Raw genomic sequence first — 23,609 nt, 5'->3', positions numbered from 1 at the left:
GACACCAGGCTCACGATGCAAGTTCTCTACTCGGAGCTCAGTTGCAGCAGGAGACTCCCAGAAGGACTACGAAAGCATCCCTGAAGTGTTCAAACATCCCTGCTGCCTCATGGAAGTCCCTGGCTTGTGACTGACCAAAATGGAGAAGGATCATTCAGGAAGGCACCAAACACATCAAGAGATTTTGTTGGAACATGCAGAGGTGAAGCGAAAGCTGGATAGGGCGCATATTTACCCAACCCTTCAAGTACCACCTGTTCCACATGTGGCAGTCTGCAAATCACACATTGGACTTATCAGCCATCTCAGAACTCATTAAACCAGAGAGGAAGCAAGTCATCCTCGATCCCAAGGGACTACCTCAGAGATAGAAAGAAGGAAAGTTAAGTAGAGGCGGAGAGGTAAAAGGAGGGAATTCCAGAGCTTGGAGCCTAGACAACTCCCCTCCAAGTCAATCACCAACCTGACCTGGAAATATATCACTGTTCCTTCACTCGCTGGGTCAAAATCCTGGAACTCCCTCCCTAACAGCATTGTGGGTGTACCTACACCACATGGACTGCAGCAGTTCAAGAAGGCAGCTCACCACCACCTTCTCAAGGGCAACTAGGGGTGGGCAATAAATGCTGGCCCAGCCAGCAAAGCCCACATCCCGAGAATGAATAAAAAAAAACTGAAGGCACTGCCACCAATGGCAGATGAATTATGATTGGGAATGGACAAGAGGCCAGGATTAGAAGAGCACAGATATCCTGGAGGGGTTTGGGGCTAGAAGAGATTACAGAGATAGGGAGGGGCAAGGCCATGGGGGAATTTGAAAATGAGGATGAGAATTTTAAAATTAAGGTGTTGCTTGACTGGGAGCCAATCTAGGTCAGTGAGCACAGGAATGATAGAGGAATGGGAGCTGCTGCAAGTTAAGACACAGGCAGCTGAGTTTTGGATGACCACAAATTTACAGAGGGTAGAATGTGGGAGACCAGCCATGATTTTATTGGAATAGTTGAGTCTAGAAACAAAGGCATGAATGAGGCATAGTGCAGGACAAGCCTGGAGATTGACTTTGCCTTGCCACCCCAATGCTTTTACAAGCAAGGTAATCCAGTGTGGTCCTCTCCAAGGTAGTTAAAGGCTTGTCTTTTCTGACACCTTCTGTTGTCATATATTACATGCCATCTTGTTGTATAAAGTAGTCTCAATGGTGCCAGTTGATAGCACTTTCGCTTCTGAGTCACAAGGTTGTGGGTTTGAATTCCAGCCCAGGATGTGAGCACAAAAATCAAGGCTGACACTCCGGTGCTGTATTGACGAAGTGCTGCACTGTTGGAGGAGCCATCTTTCAGATGAGATTCTAAATCAAGGCTGCATCTAATATCTAAGGCGGACAAAAAAAATCCCATGGTACTATTTCTAAAAAGAGTAATCACCCCTGGTGTCCTTTGTTAGTCGTTATGTTTAATTGCATGAAGGTGGACATTAACTGGGCATTCGTTTGAGCCTCACACAGACCAAAACTGTTTTTGTTCATTTAGGAGGTGCATGCTTGTAAGGTGTAGCTGTAAATAAATATAAAAGTGTGTCAAGATTATCTATCCTCCACCAGCTGGCTTTCTGGAACAGAACATCATTCCCAATATTTATCCCTCATTCAACATTGCAAAATCAAATAGATTATCTGGTCCTTATTACATTTCTTTTGGTGAGAACTTGCCGTGCTGCAAATCGGCTGCATTACAAGTGACTACACTTTAAAAGTACCTCACTGGCTTTGGCGTGTCCTGTGGTCATGAAAGGTGCCATATAAGTGCAAATTTTTCATTTGTTTCAATATGCTGCAGTTGAAAGAGCACATGCATAATGACAGACACGTGGTGAAGCTGCAGCACATCATAGTTGTCATTATGTGACCATACACCATGCAGTCAGATTGTGGTTCAGCGTTTTTAAGTGTGAAGATTTTTGCTGTTGTGAATGCATCTCGGCTTCCAACACAAATTGCATCTGCAATGTGTACCTCTTTCATCCTTCCATCTACTTGAGATGATGTAAATGCAGCAAATCCATTGGCAATGACATAATTTCACATGGTGCACATTTGCTGATGGCTGAAGAGATCAATCTATGAGATACAAATTCTGCCATAAGTGCTGCCTATGAGATAGTTATCAGGTATTGTTGTGGGCAGCTGTTTTGGCACCTGTTGTCAAGCTGCTGTAGGCACTGATTATCACTGTGACGCACCATTTCTCTCTGTTGCTGGCTCGTGTTTCCCACATATGAAAATCAATGTTTAGAACCTTCATGTTCTACATGCAAACCTCCTTGAAGTGGAACATTGGGCATCCTACTGTTCTTCTGACTCCGACTATCTACCCATACAGAAAATCCTTGGGGATGTGTCTGTCTTCCATCCTGCGATCATCCCTGAGCCAGCGGAGTTGCCTCTGCTTGCTGAGTGTTAGCATGCTTGGGAGGTTTGCCTTTGAGAGGACTGTCACATTCACGATTTTGTCCTTTCGTGAGGTGCTGAAAATGCGCTGCACACATCAAAGATGAAAATTGTTGCATTGATAATGCGGTGCTAGTTGGCCATATTGAAATGCAACTACAAAGACTCATGGATTGTCTAACCCATGCTATAACGAATACCCCCTTACTATAAGCATCAGGACAACTGTAGTTATGAAATAAGGTATAATATCAGCACCCAGAACTTGAAACACAGCAGTTAAGAGTAATCACAACTCACATCTAAGACAGACCAGGTAAGGATGGCAAATTTCCTTCCCTAAAGGACAGTAGTGAACCAGATGGGCTTTTATAACAATTGATAATGGTTTCATGGTTACAATTACTGAGGCTAGCTTTTCAATTCCAGATTATTAATTGAATTTAAATTCCACCAGTTGCCATGGTGGGGTTTGAACCCATGTTCACAGAACATTAAACTGGGCCTCTAGGTTGCAAGCCCAGTGACATTGCCACTATGCCACCATCTCACTTTTAAGGAGGTGCATCCCTAGATATAGGCAGTGGATTCCCTGCAGCTACCACTAGACTTTGCAGGTGGATCTGTCCTGGTTTACTGAGTAGTGTTTTTGTCTGAGTCAGAAGGCTGTTGATTTAGGTTTTATTTTAGAGCACAGAACTTGAGCACCAGTGCAGTACTGAACGAGTGTTGCATTGTAGAAGGTGCCATCTTTCAGATAAGGCCTTATCAGATGAGAGTGCCTTGTCTGGTTCGTTCTCACGTTTCTACATTACAACAATGATTACAATTTGCAAATACTTAATTGGTTGTAAAGTGCTGTGGGGCATCCTGAAATTGTAAAAGGTGCTATGGAAATGCGAGTTTTTATTCATTTCCTAGTGACTAGCGAATTATTAGCCTCATTGTTGGCTGTACAAACTGTTTGATTCGTAAAATATTTTTGTGCCTCCTCATTGGTCTGTGCAAGGCCACACTCCATGAGCTTATACAGTCCCTGGTTACCAAGCAAATATTTGAGGCCTCCCTCTGTCAACCTTAGAATGCTGGATGCCTGGGCTGAACAGGCAGTCTTTGTATCTGGGGTTCAAAGGATAAAAATAACGGGAAATGCAAGGGAGAATATATTTCTCTGATTCGAACTTGGTGCGTTTGTGTGTATGTTTCTGGGGCGGGGGGGGGCAATGTGAGCAGAGGGGTGTGGTGCTGGGGCGTACGAGGTTCATCGACCACCACAATTTCACTGAAAATATGGAATGACCAGAAAGTAAGTTCTAATTCATTGTTGCTTTCTTATGCATTATTATTATATAATCTGGAAACAAATGCAGTAATGATTTTACATTATACCAAAATGCTGTGATAACTTTTGACCATACTCGTCTGTGATGTGCTGCTCTCATTTTCTGAATAAGTCAATGGCTTGATGACAATCTTGTAAATACCAGTCTACAATTTATTGGTGTTTTAAGTATGGACCTATAGTGTTTTATCCCGAGGGCTAGTACTTGTGCGAATAGAACACTTTTCCAGTTTGAACACAATAAGATCCACTCAAAGGAAATACTTTGTGAAGAGAACACTGTTGTTTTAAAAGCCTGAAGCATAACAATGGTAATTGGTTTAGTGCCTTCGTAAATCAGCACTAGTTCGATGAAACAGTCAATAGCATTCTGTCAACTCTGATTGTACAGGCCTAGTTATTTGGTTGTTTGGTTGGTCATTTATGTGGAAACTGCAATATATGCATGCAACTTGTCATGGGAAGGCTGGTGTCACAGTAGGATAAATTAATCAAACAAGATTCCATTACATTTATTGAGCCTAGTGATCAGATAATCTAGGACTAGGCCAAAAGGGCAATGTTGGATTAAAAACATAAATCCTTTCAGATTGGATTAGCATGTCACCAATGTCCACATTCATTCTTTTATCTGGCTACTTTGAATTCTCCAAAAAGGGATCAAGAGATAAAGAAAATGGTGTAGCCCTTTGATGAGGGAATGTGGCCAACCCTTAACGCAAATTTGCTTCCTTCAAATTATCTAATAATTCTAAATTTTTCTAGCACCAAATTCCAAATGTGTTATTTAGATTTCTCTATTCAAATTGATGGATAATTTGAAAATAATCATTGCATCTTTTTCAAAAGCAGCTAGTCCAACAAGAATGGCAGCAGATTGCAGACAAAAGTCAATTATCAGCTGGCATTTTCCCAGACTGTGGTTTTAGTAACTATCGTTGTATCAATGCCTATCCTGCCTAATCTGCTTGTCCATGTTAGCTACCAATACTGTAAAATCCAACTGTACAACTGCTCATTTTCCCCCTCAGAGGGAAATGTAAGTGACAACATCAATACTAAATGAGTGAAATTGAATTGCAACTATGTTTTACCAAGAAAGGCAAGTCAGCAAAACACTTTACAGCCAATGAAGTACTTTTGAAGTGCAGGCTTCCATCTCGTGAAACGACGGTTTGCGCCGTGGTGGTCAACTCTGTGTTAAACATCACCTATTGTATCTCATGAACCCCATTCTGGCATGACAGTCTCAGCCGCCTGTGCTGCAGCGGGAGACAGAATGCTGAGACAATGCACAATTCACTGGCCTCTGTTTTCCTTGGGCACTCTTCTTGGCCAGCTGAGCTTTCCATTTCTTCTCTCCTAATCCAATGCCCATACAACAGTCATCCTCCAGAGGTCACGGCTGTCAGCAGCTGTCTCCTAGTCGTCAGTGTCAATATCCGCCATCTTCATATCTCTCTTGCAAGTGTCCTTGCAACAAAGATATGGACACTCAGGAGGTCACGATGTCCACCGCACAGAAGGTCTTTGCGAATACGGTCATCATCCATCCGATGAACATGGCCAAACCAGCGCAGATATTGTTGGCTTAGCAATGAGTGTTTAAGGCAGTGAAGGTGGAAACTGTAGTATAAGGGTCTGGCATGGAAAGGGTTAATGTGGGACTGGGTACAGTACTGCCACACTGTGGTGTAAAGGTACACATGATCCGAGTCTAGACGTGTGTAGAGGCAAGCATGGAGACAGCTACCAGTTTAGGCCTTATACTGTATATATGTATATAGTTACTAGTAGTTAATAAACACTTACTGTTAAACTATACAAAACTCAGAACTTCTTTGTGAGACCTACTGAACTACACACAACATTTCACAACACGGTGACAGCTATCAGAAAAACCCAGAGCCTCACAGAAGCTAGAGATTAAATTTAAAGCCTGGATGATTGAAAAAGCAGCATTCTGACCTGGCCAAATGTACCAGAAGCAAGGGCGCAGGAGGAGAGGTTGCTCCAGGGCAGGATTGGAGACAGAGGGGGCAGAAATAAAGCTCCACACTGCAGCTGAAGATTCCATTCAATTCCATGGGGATCCAGGTTCAATGCCCAGAGAATGCAGAGTCAGGAGACCTAGCAGGGCGAGTTAAAAACAAAAAATTGTGTTCTTGGACAAAATAAGTTTAAAAATGCTTTTAAGCCAGCAACAGTCAGGATTGCCATTTTAAAAAGCACTGCAAACAACCCCGGGTTCTTAGTTGGTGCTTGACTACGTGGCAGCCGAGCTCGCTACAAATTAAAAGAAATTAAATTAAATTTTAAAAATTGACATTTTAAACCCCAGCAAAAGCCAGATATCAACGGTTTCTCAATCCTCAGATAGTGCAGGGAAGACCCAGAATGGTCAATCCAGAGAGTCCCTGCTGAACATTTTAAAACACAAAAATCACAAATACAACTAATGTGGGAGCCCACCAGAACCGACAAGCATGGGGAACCTCATTGAGAAGAGGCGTACTGCAGCGCCATCTTGGATTTCCTTACAGCATTTAAAACTATACACACTTTTAATTTAAAATTACCACAGATCAAAAATCATCCTTACCAGACCCAGTTTGGACTCATCCAAGGCCCAGGCCAGTCACAAAATTGGGAACTTTGGAGAAAGGAATTCCTTAGGTCTAGACAAAAAGACAGAAACTGAACAGGTTAACACACTGCTTAATTTGGTATGTCCAATAGCCATTGATATAATTAGACAAGGAATCAATGAATCCTCAGCAAAATTTGACAAAGTTTTACAATCATTTGACACATATTTTAATTTGAGCAGTAACAAGATCCTTGAAAGAGCAAAGTTGAACAAACATGTCCAACGTCAACAGAACCTGTTGGCTCCTGAGTTGTACAGAATGGCTGAAGGTGGTGACTACAGTGACCTGAAATCAGAGATAATCAGGGGCAGAATTGTTGTCAGAATAGCGGATGATGCGCTCTCAGACATGCTTCAAGCTAAGGAATATCTGACCCTTGAAAAGACCATTCAAATTGTCGAGATACTGAAATCCATTTACAACACAGATCCATCTTAAGGAGTGAAAGCAAGTCATGGTACAGAGCAACCCCCCCTGTCCAGCTAGTAAGACAACAGAGGAACAGGGAAACAATGCCCTAATTGACCACTAAAGAGTAGGCCGCTGTGCCAGTGAAGTGGAGCCACGCAACACCACAGGCGTGATCAATGCCCGACAGTCTCAGCATGGTGTTTCAATTGCAACTTCATAGGACACTCCAGAAAGTTCTGCAAAGCTAACACAACCAGATGCACAGATGATCCCAAGGTGGTTCACGAGGACGTGGTACCACACCAAGAGGAAACACAATCATGCTTCTTAGGTGAAGTCAAAGATCAGGATTTTCATTCAGGAACTGGGGCATCTCGGTTAATGGTCATTTCACAAACTTTAAATTGGACACGGGAGCCAATGATAGGGTTCTCTCAGACAAGGAACCATGGCTAACAGATCTCTGGCTATGAACGACAGACACACCACTCTATGGGCCCAAAGGAGTTCGACCTCTGGTTATAGGCATGATTCTGGAACCATTAAGGTATGGCAGCAAACAAATCTTTGAAGTCATGTACGTCATCCATAACCAGTATTTTTCTCTTCTGAGCAGAGAGGCCTGTGTTGCCCTAAACCTTCTTAAAATGGCAGAAGACATCAAAACAACCTCTGTTGTCAATTACACAGAACTGCAAGTTCCCAAGTGCCCCAACAGAAAAGATACTCTCGACTAGGACTTCAGCTTTGAATTGTCTTCACTCTTTGCAGTGCTGGTTTGTCCATTTCCTTTGCAGGTGCCAGGAACCCCTTGTTGGTCAGGTCAGCCAACCACTCCGATGGTTCCCACAAAGCCTTGAGTAGAAGACATCCAAGAGATAAACCAGCAGCAAGAAGAACCTCCAATGGTTGTTGTCACACTACCTGTAAACACCACAACATAGATACTGCAACCTCCGGCCATACAACTGATAGCCAGACGATGCTGGAACAGAGAAGCAGCCATCAACCAATCGCAACACGCCTCAGTGAGGCAAGGAAGCAAATCAATGAGACTGTTGTTGCACAGAAAGCGAAACTGCAAAGTGAGCCCACTGATAAGTCATGCCCACACATTAGGAAGAGACATCTTCCATCAAAACATGCATCATGGCAAAACGCACTTAGGAAGGAAAACAGAATGAGCACTATAGGCAAGCTTCAAGTGTGCTCTCCCCATAAGGAACAGGATAAACCAATGACCATCAATAACACCAAATGGGGAGTTGAGAAGGAGTGGTTCAATTCCAAAGAACAAAAATAGGAGAATTAAGTTCAAAGAACCAAACGCCAGACCGACCACATCAAAATCAACCTCCTGTTCATCAAGGTGTACCCTGTGCAACAGAGTCTACCACTCCTCCAACTGCTGTAAAGACAAGATCTGGAAGAATTATAAAGCCTCCAGACCACCTGAACCGGTGATCACAGAGAATTTAGTGGGGGAGAAGGGATAGTAGAAATAATGTAAATGTGTTGAGCAAATGGAAATGCATTGTAAATAAGTTGGATAAAGACTTTGTGGGGGTGTGGTTTAAGGGTCTGGCATGGAAAGGGTTACCTTGGGACTGGGTACAGTACAGTCCACTGTGATGTAAAGAAACACATGCCTCAAGTCTAGAGGGCAATCTTGTACTGGACAGAGGCCTATGTAGAGGCAAGCATGGAGACAGCACCTGGCATAGACCTCTTACTCTAAGTGAGGTAGGTAGAGGGATCCTGTATTCAGGAACAGAGGAGCCTCAGCTCTTGACCTTGTCCAACAGGTACGAGGTACTTGCTCCCTATGTGGATGAGGAACAGGGCTGTAGGGAGGATGAGTCAGCAGACCACAGGACCGTGGCACAGGAAGCCATTCAAGAGGGGGGAGCAAAAAGACAAGTGGTAGTTGTAGGGAATTCTATAATTAGGGGAATTGATAGCATCCTTTGTAAGCAGGGTCGAGAGTCCCACATGGTATGTTGCCTGCCCAGTGCCAGGGTGAGGGACATCTCTGACCGGCTTGAAAGGATATTGGAGAGGGAGGGGGAGGATCCAGTTGTTGTGGTCCACTTCGGGACAAATAACATAGGTAAGATTAGGAAAGAGGACCTGTTTGGGGATTATCAGGAACTAGGAACGAAATTAAAGAACAGGTCCTCAAGGGTTATAATTTCTAGATTACTACCCGAGCCACGTGCAAATTGGCATAGGGACGCGAGAATAAGGGCAATAAACACGTGGCTAAAGGAGTGGTGTGGGAAAGAGGGGTTCCATTTCGTGGGGCACTGGCATCAGTATTGGAACAGGAGGGATCTGTACTGTTGGGACGGTCTCCACCTGAACCGATCTGGGACCAATGTTCTAGCGAAAAGGGTAAATAGGGTGGTCAACAGGACTTTAAACTAGAAAGTTGGGGGGGAGGGAAGGGTAAAACTCCAAGAAGTATGACTAATGGGAAACAAAGCAGCAGGTTAGCGTGCGGGTGGGTAGATTCAACTTGTTGGAAAATTATGAAAAAACTGAAAAGAAAGGAGAGCCCAAGAGAGGCTATTAAAGTCTCCAGAACACAAAATAGGACAGAGTGTTTGGAAAGGGCTAGGAATCTAACTTCAAGCACATCAGATAAAGGGACGACAATGAGAAAGGGGACGGGAAATACAGGACTGAAGGTGTTGAATCTGAATGCACGCAGTATATGAAATAAGGTAAATGAGCTTGTGGCGCAGATTGAAATTGGCAGGTATAATGTGGTGGGCATCATGGAGACATGGCTGCAAGGGGATCAGGACTGGGAGCTAAATATCCAAGGATATACATCCTATCGAAAAGACAGGCAGGTTGGCAGATGGGGTGCGGTTGCTTTGTTAGTAAGAAATGAAATTAAATTGATAGCAAGAAATGACGTAGGGTCAGATGATGTAGAGTCTGTGTGGGTAGAGTTGAGGGGCCGCAAAGGTAAAAGAAACCATAATGGGAGTTATGTACAGGCCTCCGAACAGTAGTCAGGATGTGGGGCACAAGATACACCAGGAGATAGAAAAGGCGTGTAAGAAAGGCAAGGTTACAGTGATCATGGGGGATTTCAATATGCAGATAGACTGGGAAAATCAGGTTAGTAGTGGATCCCAAGAAAAGGAATTTGTGGAATATCTACGAGATGGCTTTTTGGAGCAGCTTGTGGTGGAGCCCACTAGGGAACAGGCAATTCTAGATTTAGTGATGTGTAATGAGGCAGATTTGATAAGGGAGCTTAAGGTGAAGAAACCCTTAGGAGGAAGTGACCATAATATGATAGAATTTACCCTGCAATTTAAGAAGAAAAGTCTGGAATCAGATGTAACGGTATTACAGTTGAATAAAGGTAACTATAGAGGCATGAGGGAGGAGCTGGCCAGAATTGACTGGGAGATGAGCCTAGCAGGAAAGACAGTGGACCAGCAATGGCAGGAGTTTCTGGGAGTAATTTGGGAGACACAGCAAAAATTCATCCCTAGGAAGAAGAAGCATACTAAAGGGAGGACAAGGCAACCATGGCTCACAAGGGAAGTCAGGGACAGTATAAAAGCTAAAGAGAAAGCATACAATGCAGCGAAGAGCAGTGAGAAACCAGGGGATTGGGAAGCCTACAAAGACCAACAGAGGACAACTAAAAAAGAAATATGAAGGGAGAAGATTAAATATGAGGGTAAACTAGCCAGTAATATAAAAGAAGATTGCAAGAGTTTTTTTTAAGATATATAAAGGGTAAGAGAGAGGCAAAAGTAGACATTGGGCCGCTGGAAAATGACGCTGGAGAAGTAGTAGTGGGGAACAAAGAAATGGCGGAGGAACTGAACAGGTACTTTGCGTCAGTCTTCACAGCGGAAGACAAGAGTAACATCCCCAAAGTTCAAGAGAGTCGGGGGGCAGAGGTGAGTATGGTGGCCACTACCAATGAGAAGGTGCTAGGAAAACTGAAAGGTCTGAAGTTGGATAAATCACCTGGACCAGATGGATTACACCCCAGAGTTCTGAAGGAGATAGCTGAAGAGAAAGTGACGGCGTTAGTGGTGATCTTTCAGGAATCACTCGAGTCAGGGAGGGTCCCAGAGGACAGGAAAATCGCTAATGTAACCCCCATGTTTAAGAAGGGAGTGAGGCAAAAGATGGGAAATTACAGGCCGATTAGCCTGACCTCGGTCGTTGGTAAGATTGTAGAGTCCATTATTAAGGATGAGATTTCAGAATACTTGGAAGTGCATGGTAAATTCGGGCAAAGTCAGCATGGTTTCATCAAGGGGAGGTCATGCCTGACAAATCTGTTAGAATTCTTTGAGGAGGTAACAAGTAAGTTAGACAAAGGAGAGCCAATGGATGTTATCTACTTGGACTTCCAGAAGGCCTTTGAAAAGGTGCCGCACAGGAGGATGCTCAATAAGATAAGAGCCCATGGTGTTACAGGCAAGGTACTAGCATGGATAGAAGATTGGCTGTCTGGCAGGAGGCAGAGAGTGGGGATAAGGGGGTCCTTCTCAGCATGGTGGCCGGTGACTAGAGGAGTTCCGCAGGGGTCAGTGTTGGGACCACAACTTTTCACTTTATACATTAATGATCTAGATAAAGGAACTGAGGGCATCCTGGCTAAGTTCTCAGATGATACAAAGAAAGGTGGAGGGGACAGGCAGTATTGAGGAGGCGGGGAGGCTGCAGAAGGATTTGGACAGGTTAGGAGAATGGGTAAAGAAGTGGCAGATGGAATACAACGTGGGGAAGTGTGAGGTCATGCACTTTGGTAGGAAGAATAGAGGCATAGACTATTTTCTAAATGGGGAGAGAATTCAGAAATATGGAGTGCAAAGGGACTTGGGAGTCCTACTCCAGGATTCTCTTAAGGTTAACTTGCAGGTTGACGCGGTAGTTAGGAAGGCAAATGCAATGTTGGCACTTATTTCGAAAGGACTAGAATATAAAAGCAGGGATGTGCTGCTGAGGCTTTATAAGGCTCTGGTCAGACCACATTTAGAATATTGTGAGCAATTTTGGGCCCCGTATCTCAGGAAGGATGTTCTGGCCCTGGATAGGGTCCAGAGGAGTTTCACGAGAACGATCCCAGGAATGAAAGGCTTAACATATGAGGAATGTTTGAGGACTCTGGGTCTATACTCAATGGAGTTTAGAAGGATGAGGCGGATCTGATTGAAACTTACAGAATACTGAGAGGCATGGATAGAGTGGACGTGGGGAAGATGTTTCCATTAGTAGGAGAGACTAGGACCCGAGGGCACAGCCTCAGAGTGAAGGGAAGACCTTTTAGAACAGAGATGAGGAGAAACTTCTTTAGCCAGAGAGTGGTGAATCTATGGAATTCATTGCCACAGAAGGCTGTGGAGGCCAGGTCATTGAGTGTATTTAAGACCGAGATAGATAGGTTCTTGATTGGTAAGGGGATCAAAGGTTACAGGGAGAAGGCAGGAGAATGGGGTTGAGAAACTTATCAGCCATGATTGAATGGCGGAGCAGACTCGATGGGCCAAATGGCCTAATTTCTGCTCCTATGTCTTATGGTCTTATGGTATGTATATAGTTACTAGTATTTAATAAACACTTACTGTTAAACTATACAAGACTCAGAACATCTTTGTGAGACCAACCAAACTACACACATCTTACAACTGGAAACTGTTCAGCCTTTTCTCCTGCCTAGCCTATGTTGTCCAGGTCTCACCACTGTAGAGGACTGCGCCGAGCACACAGGCTTGGTAGACTCGCGGTTTGGTGTTCTCAGTCAGGTTGCTTTTGTTCCAAACTCTCTTACTCAGCATTTGTGATGCATACGTTGATTTCAGCATCAAGTGGCAGATTGCTGGTGATTGTAGAGCCTAGGTATGTGAAGCTATCAACAACTTCTAGTGTCATATTTTCAATGGTGATAGATGGTGATATGGCAACATCTGAACCATGATATTTGTGTTCCTCATGTTGAAGGTCATACCAAACCCTTTACAGGTGTGAGAGAGTCTGTCCACTTGCCTTTGAAGATGTTCCTCAGTATGGAATGTTAATGCAGCATCGTCCGAATAGAGCAACTCTCTGATAAGGGCTTGGTTTCCCTTTGTCTTAGGTCTTAGGCAGGCTAGGTTGAACAGCTTTCTGTCAGTGCTGCTTTATAAGTGGGCACCCTCTGTAGGTGACCTGAAAGCAAATGTTAGAACACGACCCTGTTTAACCCCAAAGCAGATCTCAAAGGGTTCTGATGTTGCCCTGTCATAGCTGACTTTACCCATCATGTTGTCATAAAAACAGAACACGTTACGCAGCTTCAGCGGGCAGCCAATTTTCTCTAGGAGCTTAAATAGGCTGCCTCTATTCACATGGTCGAATGCCTTGACGAGATCGATGAAGGCAATATATTGTGGTCTCCTTTGGTCACAGCATTTCTCTTGCAGTTGCTGAACTTAGATCATGTCAATTGCAGATCTTCCAGTTCTGAAACCATGCTGGGATTCAGAGTAGATGCATTCAGGCAGGATCTGCAGTCTGACAATGACAACACCGGCAAAAACTTTTCCCATGACGGTCAGCAGGGAGATGCCTCAATAGTTGTTGCAATCACTGAACAAAGAACAAAGAAAAGTGCCGCACAGGAACAGGCCCTTCGGCCCTCCAAGCCTGCACCGATCATATTGCCCGTCAACTAAAACATTTTGCACTTCCGGGGTCCGTATCCCTCTATTCCCAACCTATTCATGTATTTGTCAAGCTGCCTCTTAAACACCACTATCGTACCTGCTTCCACCACCTCCTCTGGCAGCAAATTCCAGACACTCACGACCCTCTGCATAAAAAACTTGCCCCGCACATCTCCTCTATAGTTATCTCCTCTCACCTTAAATTTATGTCCCCTACTAAATGACTCTTCCACCCTGGGAAGGAGCTTCTGACCATCTACTCTGTCCATGCCACTCATAATTTTGTAAACTTCTATCAAGTCGCCCCTCAATCTCCGTCGCTCTAGTGAGAACAATCCGAGTTTCTCGAACCTCTGCTCATAACTAATAACCTCCAGACCAGGCAGCATCCTGGTAAACCTCCTCTGCACCCTCTCCAACGCCTCCATATCCTTCTGGTAATGTGGCAACCAGAATTGCATGCAATATTCCAAGTGTGGCCTAACCAAGGTTCTATACAGCTGCAGCATGACTTCCCAGCTTTTATACTCAATACCCCTGCCAATGAAGGCAAGCATGCCATATGCCTTCCTGACTACCTTATCCACCTGCGTTGCCACTTTCAGTGACCTGTGGACCTGTACACCCAGATCCTTCTGCCCATCGATGCACTTAAGGGTTCTGTCATTTACTATATAATTCCTGCCTGAATGAGACCTTCCAAAATGCATTACCTCACATTTGTCCAGATTAAACTCCATCTGCCATTTCTCCGCCCAAGTCTCCAACCGATCTATATCCCGTTGTATCCTTTCACAATCCTCTTCACTATCTGCAACTCCTCCAACCTTAATGTCGTCTGCAAACTTACTAATTAGCCCAGTTACATTTTCCTCCAAATCATTTACGTATACTACAAACAGCAAAGGTCCCAGCACAGATCTCTGCGGAACTCCACTAGTCACAGCTCTCCATTCAGAAAAGCACCCTTCCACTACTACCCTCTGTCTTCTATGACCAAACCAATTCTGTATCCATCTTGCCAGCTCACCTCTGATCCCGTGTGACTTTACCTTCTGTACCAGTCTGCCATGAGGGATCTTGTCAAAGGCCTTACTGAGATCCATGTATATAACATCCACTGCCCTTCCGTCATTGATCATCTTTTTCACTTCCTTGAAAAACTCGATCAAGTTAGTGAGACACGACCTCCCCTTCACAAAACCATGCTGCCTCTCACTAATATGCCCATTTGCTTCCAAATGGTAGTAAATCCTGTCACGAAGAATATTCTCCAATAATTTCCCTATCACTGATGTAAGGCTCACCGGCCTGTAATTTCCAGGATTATCCTTGCTATCCTTCTTAAACAATGGAACAACATTGGCCATTCTCCAGTCCTCTGGGACCTCACCCGTAGCCAGTGAGGATACAAAGATTTCTGTCAAGGACCCAGCAATCTCCTCCCTTACCTCCCTCAGTACTCTGGGGTAGATCCCATCTGGCCCTGGGGACTTATCCACCTTAATATTCTTCAAGACGCCTAACACCTCCTCTTTTTTGATCTTAACATGATCCAGGCTATCTACACACTCTTCCCTAGACAAATTGACCGCTAAGTCCTTCTGTTTGGTGAATACTGAGGAGAAGTATTCATTTAGTATCTCTCCCATTTCTTTTGGCTCCACACACAGATTCCCACCTCTATCCCTGAGTGGGCCTACCCTTTCCCTGGCTACCCTCTTGCTTTTTACATATGTATAAAAGGCCTTGGGATTTTCCTTAATCCTGGTTGCCAGTGACTTTTCATGACCCCTTTTAGCCCTCCTGACTCCTTGCTTAAGTTTCTTCCTACTTTCTTTATATTCTCCACGGGCTTCATCTGTTCCCAGCCTTCTAGCCCTTACGAATGTTTCCCTTTTCTTTTTGACTAATCTCACAATATCCTTTGTTATCCAAGGTTCCTGAAACTTGCCATGCTTATCCTTCAACCTAGCAGGAACATGCTGGTCCTGAATTCTTATCAACTGACGTTTGAAAGCCCCCCACATGTCATTGTTGGTTTGCCCTCAAACATCCGCCTCCAGTCTAGATTCCTCAGTTCCTGCCTAATATTGTTATAATTAGCCTTCCCCCAATTAAGCACCTTAACCCGAGGACTCCTGTATCCTTATCCACCAGTACCTTGAAACTTACTGAATTATGGTCACTTTTCCCGAAATGCTCCCCGACTGAAACTTCGACCGCCTGGCCAGGTTCATTCCCTAATACCAGGTCCAGTAGTGCCCCTTCCCTAGTTGGACTATCTACATATTGTCTCAGGAAGCCCTCCTGGGTGCACCTTACAAATTCTGCACCATCCAAACCCCTAGCACTAAGTGATTCCCAGTCAATATAGGGAAAGTTAAAATCACCCACCACAACAACCCTATTGCTTTTGCATCTTTCCAAAATCTGCCAACATAACTGTTCCTCAATCTCCCGCCAGCAATTGGGAGGCCTATAGTAAACCCCCAACATTGTGACTGCACCCTTCCTATTCCGGAGCTCTACCCATATTGCCTCGCTGCATGAGCCCTCCGAGGTGTCCTCCTGTCGTACAGCTGTGATATTCTCCTTAACCAGCAGTGCAACTCCCCTACCTCTTCTACATTCCTCTCTATCCTGCCTGAAACATCTAAATCCTGGAACGCTGATCTGCCAATCCTGTCCATCCTTCAACCAAGTCTCTGTAATAGCAATAACATCATAGTCCCAAGTACTAATCCAAGCTCTAAGCTCATCTGCCTTGCCTGTTATACTTCTCACATTGAAACAAATGCATTTCAGACCCCCAGTCCCACTGTGTTCAGTAATTTCTCCCTGCCTGCTCTTCCTCTTAGTCCTTACTGGCCATATTCACTAGTTACCAGTCATTTATTTCACCTGCTGACCTATTGCTCTGGTTCCCACCCCCCTGCCATACTAGTTTAAACCTTCCCAAGTGACACTAGCAAACCTCGCAGCCAGGATATTGGTGCCCCTCCAGTTTAGATGCAACCTGTCCTTCTTGTACAGGTCCCACCTGCCCCGGAAGAGATCCCAATGATCCAGGTATCGGAAACCCTCCCTCCTACACCATCTGTTCAGCCACGTGTTTAGCTGCACTATCTTCCTATTTCTAGCCTCACTGGCATGTGGCACAGGGAGTAATCCTGAGATTACAATTCTAGAGGCCCTGTTTTTAACTTTCTGCCTAACTCCCTGAACACCTGCTGCAGGACCTCATCACTCTTCCTGCCTATGTCGTTAGTACCAATGTGTACCACGACCTCTGGCTGTTCTCCCTCCCTCTTCAGAATGTCCCGTACCCGAACAGAGACATCCTGGACCCTGGCACCAGGGAGGCAACATACCATCCTGGTGTCTCTTTCCCGACCACAGAAGCGCCTATCTGAGCCCCTGACTATAGAATCCCCTATGACAATTGCTCTTCTGTGCTTTGACCCACCCCCTGCTGAACAACAGAGACAGCCATGGTGCCACTGCTCTGGCTACTGCTGTAGTTTTCCCCTGATAGGCCATCCCCCCCAACAGTATCCAAAATGGTATACCTGTTAGAGATGGGGACAGGGGATTTCTGCACTGACTGCCTGCCCCTTCTAGCGGTCACCCATCTCTCTGTCTGTACCTTGGGTGTGACCACGTCTCCAAAACTCCTGTCAATGATGCTTTCCGCCACCTGAATGCTCCTAAGTGCATCCAACTGCTGCTCCAACCGATCCATGCGGTCTGTGAGGAGCTGCAATTGGGTACACTTCCTGCATATGTACTTGTCCGGGACACTTGAAGCATCACAAATTTCCCACATCCCACAGGTGAAGCACTTCACCCCAGCAACTACCATTTCTAGAACTATTTAATAAATTAATTTAAATCTAATAACTGCTTATTGACTCCTTATTAACTATACGTTCCCTAGGGCTAGATTTCTACTACAAATGCTAAATTCTAAGAACAGTAATCCCCTGATTCTGGTCTAGATACCCTCTACTTATTAATTAAGTGACTAATTTATTTGGTTTAATTAGTTTAACAATGTTTTAGTTTCAAATTCAGTGTAGATTTCCTACCAGCCAATCAGGTCACAGGTTTACCGTGACGCCACTTTTAATTTTTTTTTTTTTTAAGGCCCGAGGTCCACCCTCCGACTCTGCTCCCTGGAACTAAGCCACAAATCCCCGAGTAAGGTTTTATACTCACCGCTCTGGAACTCCACCCTCCGACTCTGCTCCCTGGAACTGGGCCGCGAATCCCCAAGGTAAGGATTTATACTCACCGCTCTGGAACTCCACCCTCCGATTCTGCTCCCTGGAACTAGGCCGCGAATCCCCGAGGTAAGGTTTTTATACTCACCTCTCTGGAACTCCGCCCTCTGCTCCCTGGAACTAGGCCGCGAATCCCCGAGGTAAGGTTTTTATACTCACCTCTCTGGAACTCCGCTCTCCGACTCTGCTCCCTGGAGGTCGCCCTTTTTCTTGTACAGCCAAAGAAGGACTTTGGAAGAAAACAGAAAATGCTAGAAAAGCTCAGCAGGTCTGGCAGCATCTGTGGAGAGAGAAACAAAGTTAATGTTTTGAGTCTGTATGACCCTTCTTCAGTAGCCTGAAGAAGAGTCATACAGACTTGAAACATTAACTGCTGAGTTTTTCCAGCATTTTCTGTTTTCATTTCAGATTTCCAGTATCCGCAATACTTTGCTTTTATCCAAGGAAATTGGAAGGCTACAAACAGCAATATGATAATAGCCGTATAATTTGTTTTTGTTCTGTTGATTAAGGGATAAATATTGGGCAGGACACTGAAGATAACCCCCCCCCTCATCTTTGAAATAGTGCCATTGAATCTTTTACGCATACCTGAAAGGGGAGATGGGGCCTTGGTTTAACATCTCACCTGAAAGACAGCACCTTCGACAGTGCAACACTCCTTTAGTACTGCAACTGAATGTTAGTCTTGATGGAAATACTGCAAACTAACAATGCTTAATATTCATTTACAGATATCATTTACTACTCCAAGAAGAGGTTTTCTTTTAACACCTTATCTATGGAAACTGAAAATTGTTGTTGCTGCAGTATTAACGGATTGATGCTGGATACTAATAGTATCAGGGATGATACTCAACTGCCCATCCCTCTAACAGCACTATGGATGTACCCACACCACGTGGACTGCAGCGGTTCAAGAAGGCAGCTCTCCACCACCTTCTCAAGGACAATAAGGGATAGGCAATAAATGCTGGCCTAGCTAGCGACGTCCACATCCCATAAATGATGGTGGTTGGGCCTAGGACACTACCCTATGAAACTCATGCAGTGATGTCCTGGAACTGAGATGATTGGCCTCCAACAACCACAAACATCTTCCTTTGTGCTAGGTATGACTCCACCAGCGGAGCGTTTTCCTCCTGATTCCCATTGACTCCAGTTTTGCTGGGGCTCATTGATGCCACACTCATGCTGCCTTGATGTCAAAGGCAGTCACTCTCACCTCACCTGATTAAGAATAGTCATATTTGCAACCTGGGACAAAAACAGGCAGCAGTTTAGGATTGTGGTGAGATATAATTCTAACATGGATTGATATGAAAAATCTCTGGGTGTCAATCTAGCCATATGATGAGAGTTCATTCAAAGTCAGACAGGACTGGTAGCTATATGCGTTGAAGTGGAATGTGGGCAGCTGTGGAAAGGTAGTTTTATTGGGACGAGGGAGTCCCTGATCTGCGACAGAGCCAGACTCACAGTGGCTCAGGCTAGGTTTATGGAATCTAAAGCAGCACTCCTTGCTCCGATCAGCCTTCAAAAAAATGGAAGAATTCACCTCCGTCACATACCCTTTCCTAGTACAGTCCAAAACCAGCAATCCAGCTCTGGTGGAATGCTGCCATGGCTACAGTGATGGCGGCAATGCATGACATGTCATTCCCATTAACTCTGGAACTGTGCTCTGCTCCTGCAGGGCAAAGGGCCTGCTTATTCATCCTCTGGCCTCTAAAATTGCAACATCTCAAGACATCTTTTCTACTTGCAGAACAAGGCAGCAGATAATGAGAGGGGGCAAAGGAAGACTCCAGGGGTCCAAGAATTTCATGATCTCTACTAGATTTTCAGAGCCCATCTTGAACATGAGTGGGTCTTCAAATTAAAACCTTAAAATGGAAAAGGGATCAACACTGGGGTTGGATCAACATAAGAGACATACTCAACAGTTTGCTATTTCTTTCATGAGAATAATTCAAGAATCTCAATTAAGTATTTGCTTTGGTGTGAACAAGAACAAGGAATACACAATTGTAGGTGCTGTTGTACACAAATTATTTATTTTGAAATGCCTCACTCTATATTTGCCTAGACCAGTATTCAAGCTATTTATCTTGGCTGGTCTTTTAACAATCGGTAAATAACATAATTAATGAGCAATAGGCTAGCCTTCCAAATAGATAAATGGACGGAATCTTGGCTGTACGTGAAATTTACCAGCCATGCTTCCAATGACAATTTCCATTGCTTCCTGGTTCAGTTGCCAGCCTATTTGGGAGTACCCTGAAACAACAGAAACTGAGGGAGAATACTGGCATGGCACATCTGCAACACGGCTTCCTTTGAATAAACTAGGAAATCTGACTGGATTTGTGGAGAAAGTTACAGGTTGCCCCCATTCATTTTCCCACTCGTGAGGCTGAGTGCCCTGCAGTAAACAGTCCATGGGAGAAAGACAGGAATGAATAGTACACTGTGGCACGGCGGGTGGGTTCTGCACCCAGAAGTCGGCGGCCTTCCGACTTCTGGGCCCACCTTCAAAACAGGCACGATAAAGTGCTAATTGGGGCACTTGAAATCGCAGGGCACATTTGAGGCCTTCATCACACACAATCAGTGTTGGGGGTGCGAAGGATGTCCGGCCTCTGAGGGCAATGGCTGTGACCCAGAATGAGGTCACACCCAGTAATTTAAAGGGCCTCCTGGCACAGGACAGTGTCAGGGGACCCAGCAAATGCCAGCATTGTTCAGAGTTTGGAAGCTCATTGTGATTTCAGCAATTTGCAGGCTTTGAAGGTGAGTGTGCATTTATTTGAGTGCTGCTGTGTCCAAACTTTGCCACTAAGCAGAGACTTTATTTTTGAATCTAAATATGTTTTCGACCTCATGGCATAGTGGAGTTGTCTAGTTGTTGCATGTTTCCATCCGGAGATGTCAGAGCTATTGGAGCGAGGGGAGAGGCAGGGGAGAAGGGCCAAACCAGCCCCTCGATTTAATGATGACTCCCTCAGATCCCTCCTTCGTGCAATGTTGAACCGACGTGGGCAGCTCATGCCATCAGCAGGAAGAGGAGAAACCCGACCAAAACATGTGCTGCCTGGTAGTAAGTAGCTGCAGAGGTCAGCGGCTGGTGAGGAGAATCTGGTCTCAATGCCAGAAGAGGCTCAGTGACCTCATGAGGGCAGCCAGGGTGAGTAAGTCTTTGTGCCTGTATGCTACAGGGTGCAATCGCGAATGCAGGAGGAATATGAGTTTGGCTGGAGCTCCAAAGCAGCCCTGTGAACTCTGCAAGGTCATCCTTACTAACATCTGGGGGCTAGTGCCAAAATTGGGAGAGCTGTCCCACAGACTAATCAAGCAACAACCTGAAATAGTCATCCTCACGGAATCATACCCTACAGATAATGTCCCAGACTCCAACATCACCATCCCTGGGCATGTCCTGTCCCACCGGCAGGACAGACCCAGCAGAGGTGGCAGCACAGTGGTATACAGTCAGGAGGGAGTTGCCCTGGGAGTCCTCGACATCGACTCCGGACCCCATGAAGTCTCATGGCATCAGGTCAAACGTGGGCAAAGAAACTTCCTGCTGATTACCACGTACCACCCTCCCTCAGCTGATGAATCAGTGCTCCTCCATGTTGAACACCGCTTGGCAGAAGCACTTAGGGTGTCAAGGGCACAGAATGTTCTCTGGTCCATCATCAAGAGTGGCTTGGTAGCACAACTACTGATCGAGCTGGCCAAGTCCTAACTGACATAGCTGCTAGACTGGGCCTACAGCAGATGGTGAGGCAACCAACAAGAGGGAAAAACATACTTGACCTCATCCTCACCAACCTGCCTGCCGCAGATGCATCTGTCCATGACAGTATCAGTAGGAATGACCACCGCACAGCCATTGTGGAGATGAAGTCCCGCCTTCACATTGAGGCTACACTCCATCAAGTTGTGTGGCACTACCATCGTGGTAAATGGGATAGATTTTGAACAGATCTAACAACTCAAGGCTGGGCATCCACTTGGGCCATCAGCAGCAGCAGAATTGTACTCGAACACAATCTGTAACCTCATGGCCCAGCATATCCCCCACTCTACCATTACCATCAAGCCAGGGGATCAACCCTAGTTCAATGAAGAGTGCAGGAGGGCATGCCAGGAGCAGCACCAGGCATACCTAAAAATGAGGTGATAACCTGGTGAAGCTGTAAAACAGGGCTACTTGCATGCCAAACAGCATAATCAGCAAGTGATAGACAGGGCTAAGCGATCCCACAACCAACGGATCAGATCTAAGCTCTGCAGTCCTGCCACATCCAGTTGTGAATGGTGGTGGACAATTAAAAACTCACTGGAGGAGGTGGCTCCACAAATATCCCTATCCTCAATGATGGAGGAGCCCAGCACAGCAGTGCAAAACATAAGGCTGAAGCACTCGCAACAATCTTCAGCCAGAAGTGCCGAGTGGATGATCCATCTCAGCCTCCTCCGGAGGTCCCCAGCATCACAGATGTCAGTCTTCAGCCAATTCGATTCACTCCACGTGATATCAAGAAACGGCTGAAGGCACTGGATACTGCAAAGGCTATGGGCCCTGACAACATTCCGGCAATAGTACTGAAGACTTGTGCTCCAGAACTTGCCATGCCCCTAGCCAAGCTGTTCCAGTACAGCCACAACAATGGCATCTACCCAGCTATGTGGAAAATTGCCCAGGTATGTCCTGTATACAAAAAGCAGGACAAATCGAACCTGGCCAATTACCACCCCATCAGTCTACTCTCCATCATCAGTAAAGTAATGGAAGGGGTCATCATCAGTGCTATCAAGCGGCACTTGCTTGGAAATAACCTGCTCATTAATGCCCAGTTTGGGTTCCACCAGGGCCACTCAGCTCCTGACCTCATTACAGCCTTGGTTCAAACATGGACAAAAGAGCTGAACTCCCGAGTTGAGGTGAGAGTGACTGCCCTTGACATCAAGGCAGCATTTGACCGAGTGTGGCATCAAAGAGGCCGAGCAAAACTGGAGTCAACGGGAATCAGGGGGAAAACTCTCCACAGGTTGGTGTCATACCTAACACAAAGGAAGATGGTTGTGGTTGTTGGAGGTCAGTCATCTCAGCTCCAGGACATCACTGCAGGAGTTCCTCAGGATAGTGTCCTGAGCCCAAACATCTTCAGCGGCTTCATCAATGACCTTCCTTCTATCATAAAATCAGAAGTGGGAATGTTCGCTGATGATTGCATAATGTTCAGCACCATTCGTGACTCCTCAGATACTGAAGCAGTCCATGTCCAAATGCAAGACCTGGACAATATTCAGGCTTGGGTTGACAAGTGGCAAGTAACATTCGCACCACACAAGTGTCAGGCAATGACCATCTCCAACAAGAGAGAATCCAACCATCGCCCCTTGATGTTCAGTGGCATTACCATCACTGAATCCCCCACTATCAACATCCTGGGGGTTACCATTGACCAGAAACTGAACTGAGCTAGCCACATAAATACTGTGGCTACAAAAGCAGGTCAAAGGCTAAGAATCGTGTGATGAATAACTCGCCTCCTGACTCCCCAAAGCCTGTCCACTATCTACAAGGCACGAGTCAGGAGTGTGATGGAATACTCTCCACTTGCCTGGATGAGTGAAGCTCCTGCAACACTGAAGAAGCTGGACACCGTCCAGGACATAGCAGTCCACTTGATTGGCACCACATCCACAAACATTCACTCCCTCCACCACCGACGCACAGTAGCAGCAGTGTGTACCACCTACAAGATG

The sequence above is a fragment of the Cetorhinus maximus genome, chromosome 5, assembly GCF_964194155.1.
Source record: "Cetorhinus maximus chromosome 5, sCetMax3.hap1.1, whole genome shotgun sequence".
In the NCBI taxonomy this organism is placed as follows: Eukaryota; Metazoa; Chordata; class Chondrichthyes; order Lamniformes; family Cetorhinidae; genus Cetorhinus; species Cetorhinus maximus.
Note: the sequence above shows the minus strand (reverse complement) of the source record.